The following is an 11,991-nucleotide window of genomic DNA, read 5'->3' as shown; positions in this document are numbered from 1 at the left end:
GAGCTCAGATAGATACTGTGTAATATCAACCATGAATGTCAAGTCACATAGCCACTTGTTGTCACTCATCTCGGCCACAGGTTTTCACTTCAACTCCATGAAAAGCTTCGCTTTGTTCCTCAGTTCATAAAACCACATCAGAATAATCCCCAGCTGAGCCATCGCACTTCATGTTGCATTTGATTTGCAAAAGAAGTAAATGCGATGTAAGAAAAAACTTTTTCACACAGCGAGTGATTCGGGTTTGGAATACACTACCTGGAAGTGTGGTGGAGACAGGTTCATTTGAGGCATTCAAGAGGGCTTTAGATGATTATTTCAATAGAAACAATGTACAGGATTATAGGGAAAAGGCAGGAGAAAGGCACTAAGTCACAATGTTCATTTGGAGAGCCGGTGCAGACACTATGGGCTGAATGGCCTCCTTCTGCACCGTAACAATTCTGGTGATTCACAATAGTAAACTAAATTGCTGTGCTCTGATTCAAGGTCCTTCAATAACTCCTTAAACTAGCGACTGTTTAACCCTCTACTTTTGATAAAGCCAATGCTCGATACTACTTTCAACATTACGTTGCTCAGTTGCACAAACTGCGTGCACAGATTCTCCTGATTAATGATGCAGTGACCTACAATCAACTTGCTTGGATCAAGGTTGACGTGATTCATTTCTTTCTTGATTAGAGCAACTAATCCCTTTTGAGATCCACCCATAGCTGGAGTGCCATCAGTAGTAAGCCTACTTAGTTTTTCAAATGATAACTGAAGCCCGTGAACTGCCGGTGTAACCTTTTCAAACATATCTTCACCTTTGGTGGTGTCATGCATTGCTATCAAAGCAAGCAAGATCTCTCAAATCTCAAAATCTGCTGTGATTCCATGCAAAAAACATTGCCAGTTGGCCTGTACTTGTTAGGTCTGTTGTCTCATCAACAGCCAGAGGGTAGAACTTGAAATCAGCCGTAGAATCTTTAATCTTTTCAATGTCTTGAACCATATCATTAATTCGATCTGACACGGTCCTCCGGGTTAAGCTCACACCCTCAAATAATTTGACTTTCTGTGGAGCCAGCAAAGCTGCTGTCGCACTGATGCACTCCTTTACAAACTTTCCTTCTGAATGAGGCCTAAGCTTTTTTGCGATAAGTTCGCTCACCACATAACTGGCTGGCGTGACACTGTCCATCTCCTTTCTCGGTCTTGTGAAAATTGCTTGTTGCACGTTCACATTATCTTAAGTGCTTTAACTTTGTCTGTTCACACTTGCCCTTGAAATTTTTCATATTTGATGTGCTTTGTGCTGTAGTGTCTTTCTATGTTGACTTTTTTCAAAACAGAAATCACTTCTCCACAAATCAGGCACAGGGGTTTGCATTTCACCTCCACAAAAAAAATCGCTTGTCCATTTTTCATTAAGCACACTCAGCATCCACTTTTCTTCTTTTGTTTGCAGTAGCTATTTTTTTCAAGTAAACACAGAGGATTGGAATTATGTGTGAGCAACCCATAAGAATTATGGTACTTAGAACAGAGCAGTGGATTTTACAGCCTACTATTTTTTATCATTTGAAGAAGAAAACTGAGAAACGCATGTGAAACAAAACTCCAAGCACGTGCATTGGATTAAGTTGAATTTGCGGCACAGTTTTGACAATGCGATTGGAGTATTTCTGAACTGACTAGCAGGTTTTTTTATTTCTGTCATCACAAGAGATGAACAAAATGCGGAGTCTGCTGGGTTAGCTGATTCCTGCCTCAAATTGTCTCAGTCATTGATGTGTGTAATCTGATGCTACACACACAAAATTAAAAGCTTGCCTGGCCTCTCACCCATTTCTGTCCTGCTACTCGATTATAGCAACATAATGAAGAGATCTCCTGTCACCGAGGGATGTTCTGTCGAGGCATTACAGAAGTAGAGGACAATCATTTTGCTGACCCCAAGATATTGGGTTTCTCCCCAACTTTTCTGAATTGCTGGGCTGGACTTTACCAGCGCTCGGGAGATGGACTGGGAAGCATAGGCCTTGTAAAATGATGGAGACATAACAGGCAATGAGATGCATGGTCAGGAGGAAATTGCGTCATATGCATGAGATTGCTGTGGGCCAGAAGAAATTGAGCAATGGGCCAGATCCAATCCATGGGTCATGGGTTCCGCACCCCAGGATAAAAATGATGTAAAGAAACCATTATGTTTTTTTTGCAATAAGACAGGGCATCTTAAAGTCCACTACTGGAAGCTGAATGGTAAACTAGTGGCAGTACTGTGAACACTTAAGGAGTCTTCAGAAAAGACGGTGCCAGTAAAGGAAATGGATGTTAAAACGATGTCTCTGTGTGCACCAGACTTGTGTTCTCAGCACCCTCCTTTACAGTAGCGAGGCAAGGACAACTTAAGCAAGCCAATTAAATGGTCAGGTCAGCCATGTCTGCAATACAAGAATGTCTGCAAATTAGACATCAAGTTGACCAGGATCAGAGTTGATGCATTGGAAATCCTCACTGCTGACCTGAGTACCTGGAGACAAGCAGTCAGGAATGGCTTGGAAAAAGCAGAGGACAAAAGAAATGACCAGATGGTGAAAAAGGGAGCCCGTCAGAAGGAAAAAAACACATCCGATAGCCTCAGGCCAATGCTATTTATCTGTGCCAGTTGTGGAAGGGACTGCTATTCACAAATTGGCCTCTACAACCACAACACACAATGTTTGATACAGCGGTGACATGCAACCTGGGTGCAGTCCATTTTCTTCCGAGATGGATGGATGCCAAGAGATGAAAATTTATATTGTGTATTCAAGTCCTGGAGTAGGGCTCAATTTGACATGCTTTGCCCAACTAGAATCAATGCTGCATGGCTACCATCCATCATTGTCCCAAGGCAAGGATAGAATTCAAATGTATGCCCATACAGCCCAATGGATCAGTAGCGCAATGCCTCAACTGCTTGGTCAACATGCAATGGAGGGGACAGTGCTACTAACTAATTCTGGAGATATCTTCAGTTTCATGAGAGGCAACCAGCCTCAGTGGTAGTGCCATTGCCTGTGCTTAACTAATAGGTTGAAGTATATTCAGTGATTGGGAAATCCTCTGAAATGCTATTGTATGAAAGTCTGCAGATGGTGGGAAATGGATAAAGTATATTGGGATAGATCTTCATGTTGCCACCAAGTGGAAAATTGATATTGCACATTGGTTGGCCGTCATAAAAACAGTACCATTATCATCTCAATACTACTGAAAATTGTTCAGTATCTTTAACAGGTGGCCAGTCTACAACTCCAGTCTTACAGCAAGTTCAAAATTTACCCCATTATCTCTGATAGCTGATAAATCAAGGGAATTTTGTTCAAAAAAGAGTCAGGTTGTGCATTGAATAAATTGTATTGACAGATGCGCATGGATTATATAGACTGTCAGTTGCCTGATCTAGAATCCTCTGGGTCACACTTCAACTACTTTGACATTGAACATGACAGCTCAAAAAAATCAGTCTATGTTTCTTGTTAATGTATTGTGAAAGTTTTTTTAAAATTTATTCTTCCATGGGATGTGAGCACTGCTGGCTAGACGAGCATTTATTTCCCATCCCTAGTGGCCCTTGAGAAGCTAATGGTGAGCTCCCTTCCTGAACTGCTGCAGACCATGTATTGTAGGAACACCCATAGTGCTGTCAGGGAGCGAGTTCCAGGACTTAGATCCAGTGACAGTGAAGAGTGGGTGATTATAGTTCAAAGTTAGGATGGTGTGTGGCTTGGTAGGGGAAAATTGCAGGTGTTGGTGTTCCCATGCATCTGCTGTCTTTATCTTTCTTGGTGGTAGGGGTTGCGGGTTTGGAAGGTGCTGTGGAACAAGCCTTGGTGAATTGCTGCAGTGCATCTTGCAGATGGTAGACATGGCTATCACTGTGTGATGGCGGTGGAGGGAGTAAATGTTGAAGGTGGTGAATGGGGTGACTTTCAAGTAGGCTTTATTGTCCTGGATGGTGACCAGCTTCTTGAATGTTGTTGGATTGCACTCATCCAGGCAAATGGAGAGTATTCCATCACACTCCTGACTTGTGTCTTGTAGATGGTAGACAGGCTTTGGGGAGGTAGAAGGTGAGTTACTCACTGCAGAATTCCCAGCCCCTGACCTGCTCTTGTAGCCACAGTATTTATATGGCTAGCCTAGTTCCATTTCTTGTCAATGGTAACCCCCAAGGATGTTGTTTGTCAAGGATTGAGCGAAGGTAATGCCATTGAGTGTCAAGATGAAAGTTACTTGTCACTTATCAGCCCGAGCCTGGATATTGTCCAGATCTTGCTGCATGTGGACACAGACTGCTTCATTATCTGAGGAATCACAATGGTACTGAACATTGTGCAATCACCAGCGAACATCCACACTTCTGACCTTATGATGGAGCAAAGGTCATTGATGAAGCAGCTGAAGATAGTTGGGCCCAGGACGCCACCCTGAGGAACTCTAGCAGCAATGTCCCACAGCTGAGATGATTGACCTTCAATAACCACAACCATCTTCCTTTGTGCTAGGTAAAACTCTATTAAATAATGTACTACAAATTTCTTTCTGAGGCTTTCTGCCTCTATGCAATTATCTTACTCATAAGTTTTACCCTCAATTTAATAAGTTGACAGTGATATTCGTTAAGGGAAAAGACTGCACAGAAAATCATTAGCAAGGGTACAAAGTTTGTGCTAGGGGTCAAAAATGATGGTATCAGTTTTCCAAATGTTTAACTGGAACCTATGTTACAATCCACGTAAAGATCTGTAACTTTTATTAAAGATACTTGAATTCCCAGTGAGTAACTAAAAGGAATCGCACAACGTGATTTCAAGTTTTAACACTTTTACTGTAACAAACTAAAATCAATAAAGACTAAACATCATTTCCCTGGCAACTAATACTCTCAACTACAGAAAAGATAACCCTTACTAATGTGTTAAATGACCAACAACCCTGGACTGTATATATACTTCACAGCATACATTCCACAGAATTGTAGTCATTTAACGAAACAATCTAAAATCATTCCCAGCTTTCAACAGGTTTACTTCTCCCTGTTCCACTGAGTTGTAACGTCTAACTGTGCAGGTCAAGGTGAAACAGCAGAAATTTCAGACTCTGGAAGGGTTTAAAATTGATAAAGAGGTATTGGATAGTCTGTACTTAGTGGATAAGACACCAGGATCAGATGAGATGCATTCAAGGATACTGAGGGAGGTGAGAGTGGAAATTGCAGAGGCGTTGGTCATAATTTTCCAGTCCTCTTTAGACTCAGGGGTGGTGTCGGAGGACTGGAGAATTGCAAATGTTACACCTTTGTTCAAAAAGGGGTATAAAAAATAAGTCCAGCAACTACCAGCCAGCCAATTTAACTTCAGTGGTGTGGAACCCTTTAAAAAATAATTTGGGACAAAATTATAATTACTTCAGCAAATACAGATTAATTGAAGAAAGCCAGGATATGTTTGTTAAGGACAAATCATGTTTAACTAACTTGAATTTTTGATGAGGTAACAGAAAGGGTCGATGAGGATAATGCTGTTGATGTGGTGTACATGGACTTCCAAAAGGCATGTGATAAAGTGCTGCACAACAGACTTGACAGCAAAGTTAGATCTCATGGAATAAAAGGGATAGTAGCAACATAGATACAAGATTAGCTCTGCGTACTAGGAAACAAGTGGTGATTAATGGTTGTCTTTTGGACAGGAGGAAGGTTGACAGTGGAGTTCCCCAGGGGTTGATGTTATGACCCTTGCTGTTTCTGATAGATATAAATTACATAGACATTGATGTACAGGGCACAATTTCAAAATTTGCAGACCATATAAAATGTTGAAGTTTTGTGAACTGTGAGGAGGATAGTGTAGAACTTTAAAAGGACATAGACAGGTTGGATGGACAAGTGGAAGATGAAATTTAATGCAGAGAAGAGTGTGGTAATTCATTTTGGTAGAAAGAATGTGAAGAGACAATATAAAATAAAGGGTAAAATTCTAAAGGCAGTGCAGGAGCAGTGGGACCTGGGTGTGTACGTGCATAAATCATTAAAGGTGGAAGGACAGATTGAGAGTGCAGTTGATAAAGCATATGGCATCATAGGCTTTATTAAAAGGGGCATACAGTACAAAAACAATGAGGTTAGGTTAAATTTGTATAAAACATTGGTTCGGCCTTAGCTGGAGTATTATATCCAGTTCTGTGTGCTACACTTAGGAAGCATGTGAAGGCATCAGAGAGAATGCAGTAAAGATTCACAAGAATGGTTCCATTGATGAGGAACTTCAGTTATGTAGATAGATTGGAGAAGTTGGGACTGTTTTCCTTGGAGAAGAGAAAGTTGAGAGGAGATTTGATGGAGGCATTCAAAATCATGAGGGGTATGGACAGAGTAATAAGGGTGAAACTATTTCCATTGGGATTAAGAACCAGATGGCACAGATTTTAGATAATTGGCAAAAGCAGTGAGGAAAAACTTTTTTACACAGCAAGTGTTTAGAATCTGGAATGCACTACCTGAGGCAGGTTCAATTTTTTTTATTCAGTCATGGAATGTGGGCTTCGTTGGCTGGGCCAGCATTTGTTGCCCTTGAGAAGGTAGTGGTGAGCTGCCTTCTTGAACCGCTGCAGCCCATGGTGTAGGTACACCCACAGTGCTGCTAGGAAGGGAGTTCCAGGATTTTGACCCAGTGACAGTGAAGGAATGGCAATATATTTTCAAGTCAGGATGGTGAGTGACTTGGAGGTGAACTTCCAGGTGGTAGTGTTCCCATCAAATGTGGCCTTGATGTCAAGGGCAGTCACTCTCACCTCACCTCGGGAGTTCAACTCTTTTGTCCATGTTTGAACCAAGGCTGTGGTCAGGAGCTGAGTGGCCCTGGTGGAACCCAAACTGAGTGTCAGTGAGCAGGTTATTGCTAAGCAAGTGCTGCTTGATTGCACTATTGATGACCCCTTCCATTACTTTACTGATGATTGAGAGTAGACTGATGGGACGGTAATTGGCCGGGTTGGATTTGTCCTGCATTTTGTGTACAGGACATATCTGGGCAATTTTCCACATAGCCGGGTAGATGCCAGTGTTGTAACTGTACTGGAACAGCTTGGCTAGGGGCGCAGCAAATTCTGGAGCACAAGTCTTCAGTACTATTGCAGGAATATCATCAAGGCCCATAGCCTTTGTAGTATCCAGTGCCTTCAGCTATTTCTTGATATCACGTGGAGTGAAATGGATTGGCTGAAGACTGGCATCTGTGATGCTGAGGACCTCCGGAAGAGGCCGATGAATCATCCACTCTGCCCTTCTGGCTGAAGATTGTACCCTTATCTTTTGCACTGATGTGCTGGGCTTCTCCAACATTGAAGATGGGGATATTTGTGGAGCCTCCTCCTCCAGTGAGTTGTTTAATTGTCCACCACCATTCACATCTGGATGTGGCAGGACTGCAGAACTTAGATCTGATCCGTAGGTTGTGGGATCACTTAGCTCTGTCTATCACCTGCGGCTTATGCAGTTTGGCACTCAAGTAGTCCTGTGTTATAGCTTCACCAGATTGACATTTCATTGTTAGGTATGTCTGGTGCTGCTCCTGGCATGGGGGAGTACTGATTCATCAGCTGAGGCAGGGTGGTATGTGGTAATCAGCAGGAGGTTTCCTTGCCCATGTTTGACTTGATACCATGAGACTTCATGGGTTTCGGAGTTGATGCTGAAGATTCCCAGGGCAACTCCCACCCGATTGTGCCGCCACATCCTGTACTGCTGATGGGACAGGACATACCCAGGGATGATGATGGTGGTGTCTGGGACATTATCTGTAAGGTATGATTACCTGAGGATGGCTATGTTAGGCTGTTGCTTGTCTAATCTGTGAGACAGCTCTCTCAATTTTGGCAATAGCCCCCAGACGTTAATGAGGAAGGCTTTGCTTCAGGGCTGAGTTTGCCGTTGTCTTTTCCAGTGCCTAGGTCGATGCTGGGTGATCTGTCTGGTTTCATTCCTTTTTAGTGACTTTGTCGTGGTTTGATACACTGAGTGGCTTGCCAGGCCATTTCAGAGGGCATATAAGAGTCAACCACATTCTGTGCATGCCGTGGGTTTGGAGTCACATGTAGGCCAGACCAGGTAAGGATGGCAGATTTCCTTCCCTAAAGAACATTAGTGAACCAGATGAATTTTTACAACAATCAACAATGGTTTCATGGTCATCGTTAGACTTTTAATTCCAGATTTCTATTGAATGCAAATTCCATGGCAAGATTCGAACACAGGTTCCCCACAGCATTATCCTGGGTCTCTGGATTACTAGTCCAGCAACAATACCACTACGCCATTGCCTCAATTTGCCTAGTGCCATTCCTCAACCTTCTCCCCATTCAAGAGGGCACTCCGACGCAGAGAATTCCGGGTTTGCACTTAAATGGACAGAGAGGATGGTTCCTCTGTGACACACCAGCTGCACTGTCGCTAGCCAGGTGAGTGCAATTGATCGTCAAGCAACCCTCAGACAGGCATAGCCCCGGGAGGAACCTGGGCTGCAAAGTACATTCAAAGTGTCGATGATCAATGTATACTGCAATTCACATTGATTCTTGCAGCTGGCTGCGTTCTTCATGGACGCATGAGCTGAGTGATCCACCGCTAAGAGTTGTACAACGCTTCAGTCCATTCCTCCCACAAGGACTGAACCCGGACCACGCATAACACTCCTGATGGCATGACGAAAGCCCCATCCTGGCGTGGCCCAGTGAGCCGAGACTCGCAGACAGTCAGTCCATCGACAACGGTGGAGGAGGCATCGCAATGATCATCAGTGGTCAGGACACTCGCGAGGTGTGGTGTGGCGGCCTGGAGCAAAACAATGCTGGAACCCAAACCGTGCGGTCATGTGCCGTGGCCATCAAAGGCAGGGTCTCTGATACCACCAGCAGCCAGGAAGGATGAGAAAGAGTCGACAGAGAGCCACAACGCGCTGAGTGGGATGCAAGCCCAGAAAGCGTCAGCAGATCATACGCCAACACCCACTGCGGGTTGTGTAAGGTAGAGCGGATGCAGACTGGGATACAGGTACATTCTCTCGCATGCTGCCGCTGACCTGCGCCGCTTAAGCTCAATGCTGACAGATGGACATTAAACGAGACTTTAAACTGCTGCTCCCAGGGTGACCAGCCCGTGGGAGTTGGAGGGGGGGGGGGGGGGCGGTGTCCAGGTACGCTGTACACATAAAGGGACAGTGACTAGAACGCGACCAAAGTGTCACCGCGGTGGGAAAGGAAACCCTGGCCTGCATCACAGTCCCTGCAGAGCTCACAGTGGCTGCTCGCCAAGGTCCTGGTGACGTGACACCTGGCAACACCAAAGTCCCCAGAAGCTCCCTTCAATTCGACTGTGGTTGTAGTGCCGGCCAGATGGTGGCGAGTCGCGTAAGCATGGCTCCTCGCCAGCTGGAGACGAGAAGAATAAGGTCTCTCTCAGTCTCACATTTTGCCACATGGCGGCGGCAGCAGCAAGCCGTGGGGTGGGCTGTTTATCTCCCTCCCCATAACATCTCAAGATGGACTGTAACACCTCAGCTTGAACCTGGCGAAGCAAGCTGTCCATCAGGACACCGGAGTGTGTGTGTGTGTGTGTGTGTGTGCGTGACACTCTCGCTGCACATTGGGAGAGGACTGATTTAAATTCACTTGGCTCTAGGTGGATTGAGCATGCTGTGATACGACTTCGTCTATCTGTTGGGTTCGGCGAGTTTTTCGGAGGCAACCTTCCACCCGCGTAGGTAGTGCCGGATGAGGGTGACCAAGGCTCCGGGGCCTGTCGCGTCTGTGAGCACTCCTGCTGATCTCCCACAACACAGGCTCAAAGATAGTGAGAGGATGATGGGCCGATACAATAGAGTGGCGGGCCCCCAGCCAATAATGATCCTTCCGCAGGTTCACCTATGAAATCTTGTTACGACTTTTACTTCCTTTAGATAGTCAAGTTTGATCGTCTTCTCAGTGCTCCACCAGGGCCGTCGCTGACTCCGCGGAGGCCGATCCGAGGGCCTCACTAAACCATCCAATCGGTAGTAGTGACAGGCGGTGCGTACAAAGGGCAAGGACTTAATCAACGCGAGCTTATGATCCACACTTACTCGGAATTCCTTGTTCATGGGAAATAATTGCAATTCCCAATCCCTATTATGAACGGGGTTCAATGGGTTACCCACACCTGGTGGCGTGGGGTAAACACACATTGATCTGTTCAGTGTAGGCGCGTGCAGCCTTGGATACCTAAGGGCATCACAGACCTGTTATTGCTCAATCTCATGTGGCTGTATGCCACTTGTCCCTCTAAGAAGTTGAACATGGACTGCTCGGAGGTTGTGTAACTATTTACCATGGAGGGGTCTTGTTCATTATCAGAATTAACCAGACAAACCGCTCCACTAACTAGGAACGGCCATGCACCACCACCCACAGATTCGAGAAAGAGCTATCAATCTGTCAATCCTTTCCATGTGCGGGCCGGGTGAGGTTTCCCATGTTGAGACAAATTAAGCCGCAGGCTCCACTTCTGGTGGTACCCTTCCGTCTATTCATTTAAGTTTCAGCTTTGCAACCACACTCCCCCTGGAACCCAAAGACTTTGGTTTCCTAGAAGCTGCTTGGCGGGTCATGGGAATAACGCCGCCGAATTGCTAGTCAGCGTTGTTTATGGTCGGAACTACGACGGTATCTGATCGTCTTCGAAACTCTGACTTTCGTTTTTGATTAATGAAAACACTCTTGGCAAACGTTTTCGCTTTTGTTCGTCTTGCACCAGTCCAAGAGTTTCACCTCTAGCGGCACAATATGAATGCCCCCAGCCATCCCTCTTAATCATGGCCTCAGTTCCGAAAACCAAAAAAATAGAACCGGGGTTGTATTCCATTATTCCTAGCTGGAGTATTCAGGCCTGCTTTGAACACTCTAATTTTTTCAAAGTAAACACTTCACACCACCGGGACACTCAGCTAAGAGCATCAGCCGAGAGGTAGAGGCTGGGACAGGCGGTAGCTCGCCTCGTGGCGGACCGCCAGCTTGATCCCAAGATCCAACTACGAGCTTTTTAACTGCAGCAGCTTTAATATACGCTATTGGAGTTGGAATTGCCGCGGCTGCTGGCACCAGACTTGCCCTCCAATAGATCCTTGTTAAAGGATTTAAAATGTACTCATTCCAATCATAGGGCATCGAAAGAGTCCTGTGTTGTTATTTTCGTCACTACCTCCCCAAGTTGGGAGTGGGTAACTTGCACGCCTGCTGCCTTCCTTGGATGTGGTAGCTGTTTCTCAGGTTCCCTGTCTGGAATCAAACCCTGATTCCCCGTTACCCGTGGTGACCATGGTAGGCACAGAAGGTATCATCGAAAGTTGATAGGGCAGACATTAGATTGAGTCGTCACCGTCAGGAGGACTTGCAATTGGCCCCGGGTTATCTAGTGTCACCAAAGCTGCCGGGTGAGCCTAGATTCGTTTTGCTCTGATAAACGCACACATCCCCACATATTAGCTCTAGAATTGCCTCAGTTATCCAAGTAACGTTTAGAGCGATCAAAGGAACCATATCTGATTTAATGAGCCATTCGCAGTTTCACTGTCTATACTTAAGACATGCATGGCTTAATCTTTGAGACAAGAATGTGCTGCTGGCAAGATCAACCAGGTAGCTGAACCACATGACAACTGTTGATACAGGGAGCCTGCGACGTGGCTGACAGCCAAGCGAGTGCAAGGCAGTGGACACTTCCCCCCTCTGTCTCTCCTTGCCAGGTAAGACCAGCTGCCAACCGTCCATTGGTAAAGGGGACACTCTTGCACCTCTTTGGAGCACACTGTCATTGGGAAAGTGCTGCCACTTTGCTCTCACGAGTCAATCCGCAAAATATATTCGAATGATGCCACTGTCATATTTCGCGGTGTGCTTCCTTTGTCCACTTGCCACTTGTGACAG

At 45.3% G+C, this 11,991-nt stretch overlaps 1 non-coding gene across 1 annotated transcript; it reads right to left on the bottom strand.

The window, feature by feature from the left end:
• Positions 1-8,515: 8,515 nt before the first annotated feature.
• LOC121280625 lies at positions 8,516-8,668 on the bottom strand. Its single transcript, XR_005943664.1, has one exon. It is a non-coding gene; the product is annotated as a 5.8S ribosomal RNA (ribosomal RNA).
• Between the last annotated feature and the right edge of the window lie 3,323 nt (positions 8,669-11,991).

The sequence above is a fragment of the Carcharodon carcharias genome, chromosome 7, assembly GCF_017639515.1.
Source record: "Carcharodon carcharias isolate sCarCar2 chromosome 7, sCarCar2.pri, whole genome shotgun sequence".
NCBI classification, from domain to species: Eukaryota; Metazoa; Chordata; class Chondrichthyes; order Lamniformes; family Lamnidae; genus Carcharodon; species Carcharodon carcharias.
Note: the sequence above shows the minus strand (reverse complement) of the source record. Positions and strands in the feature narration are given on the sequence as shown.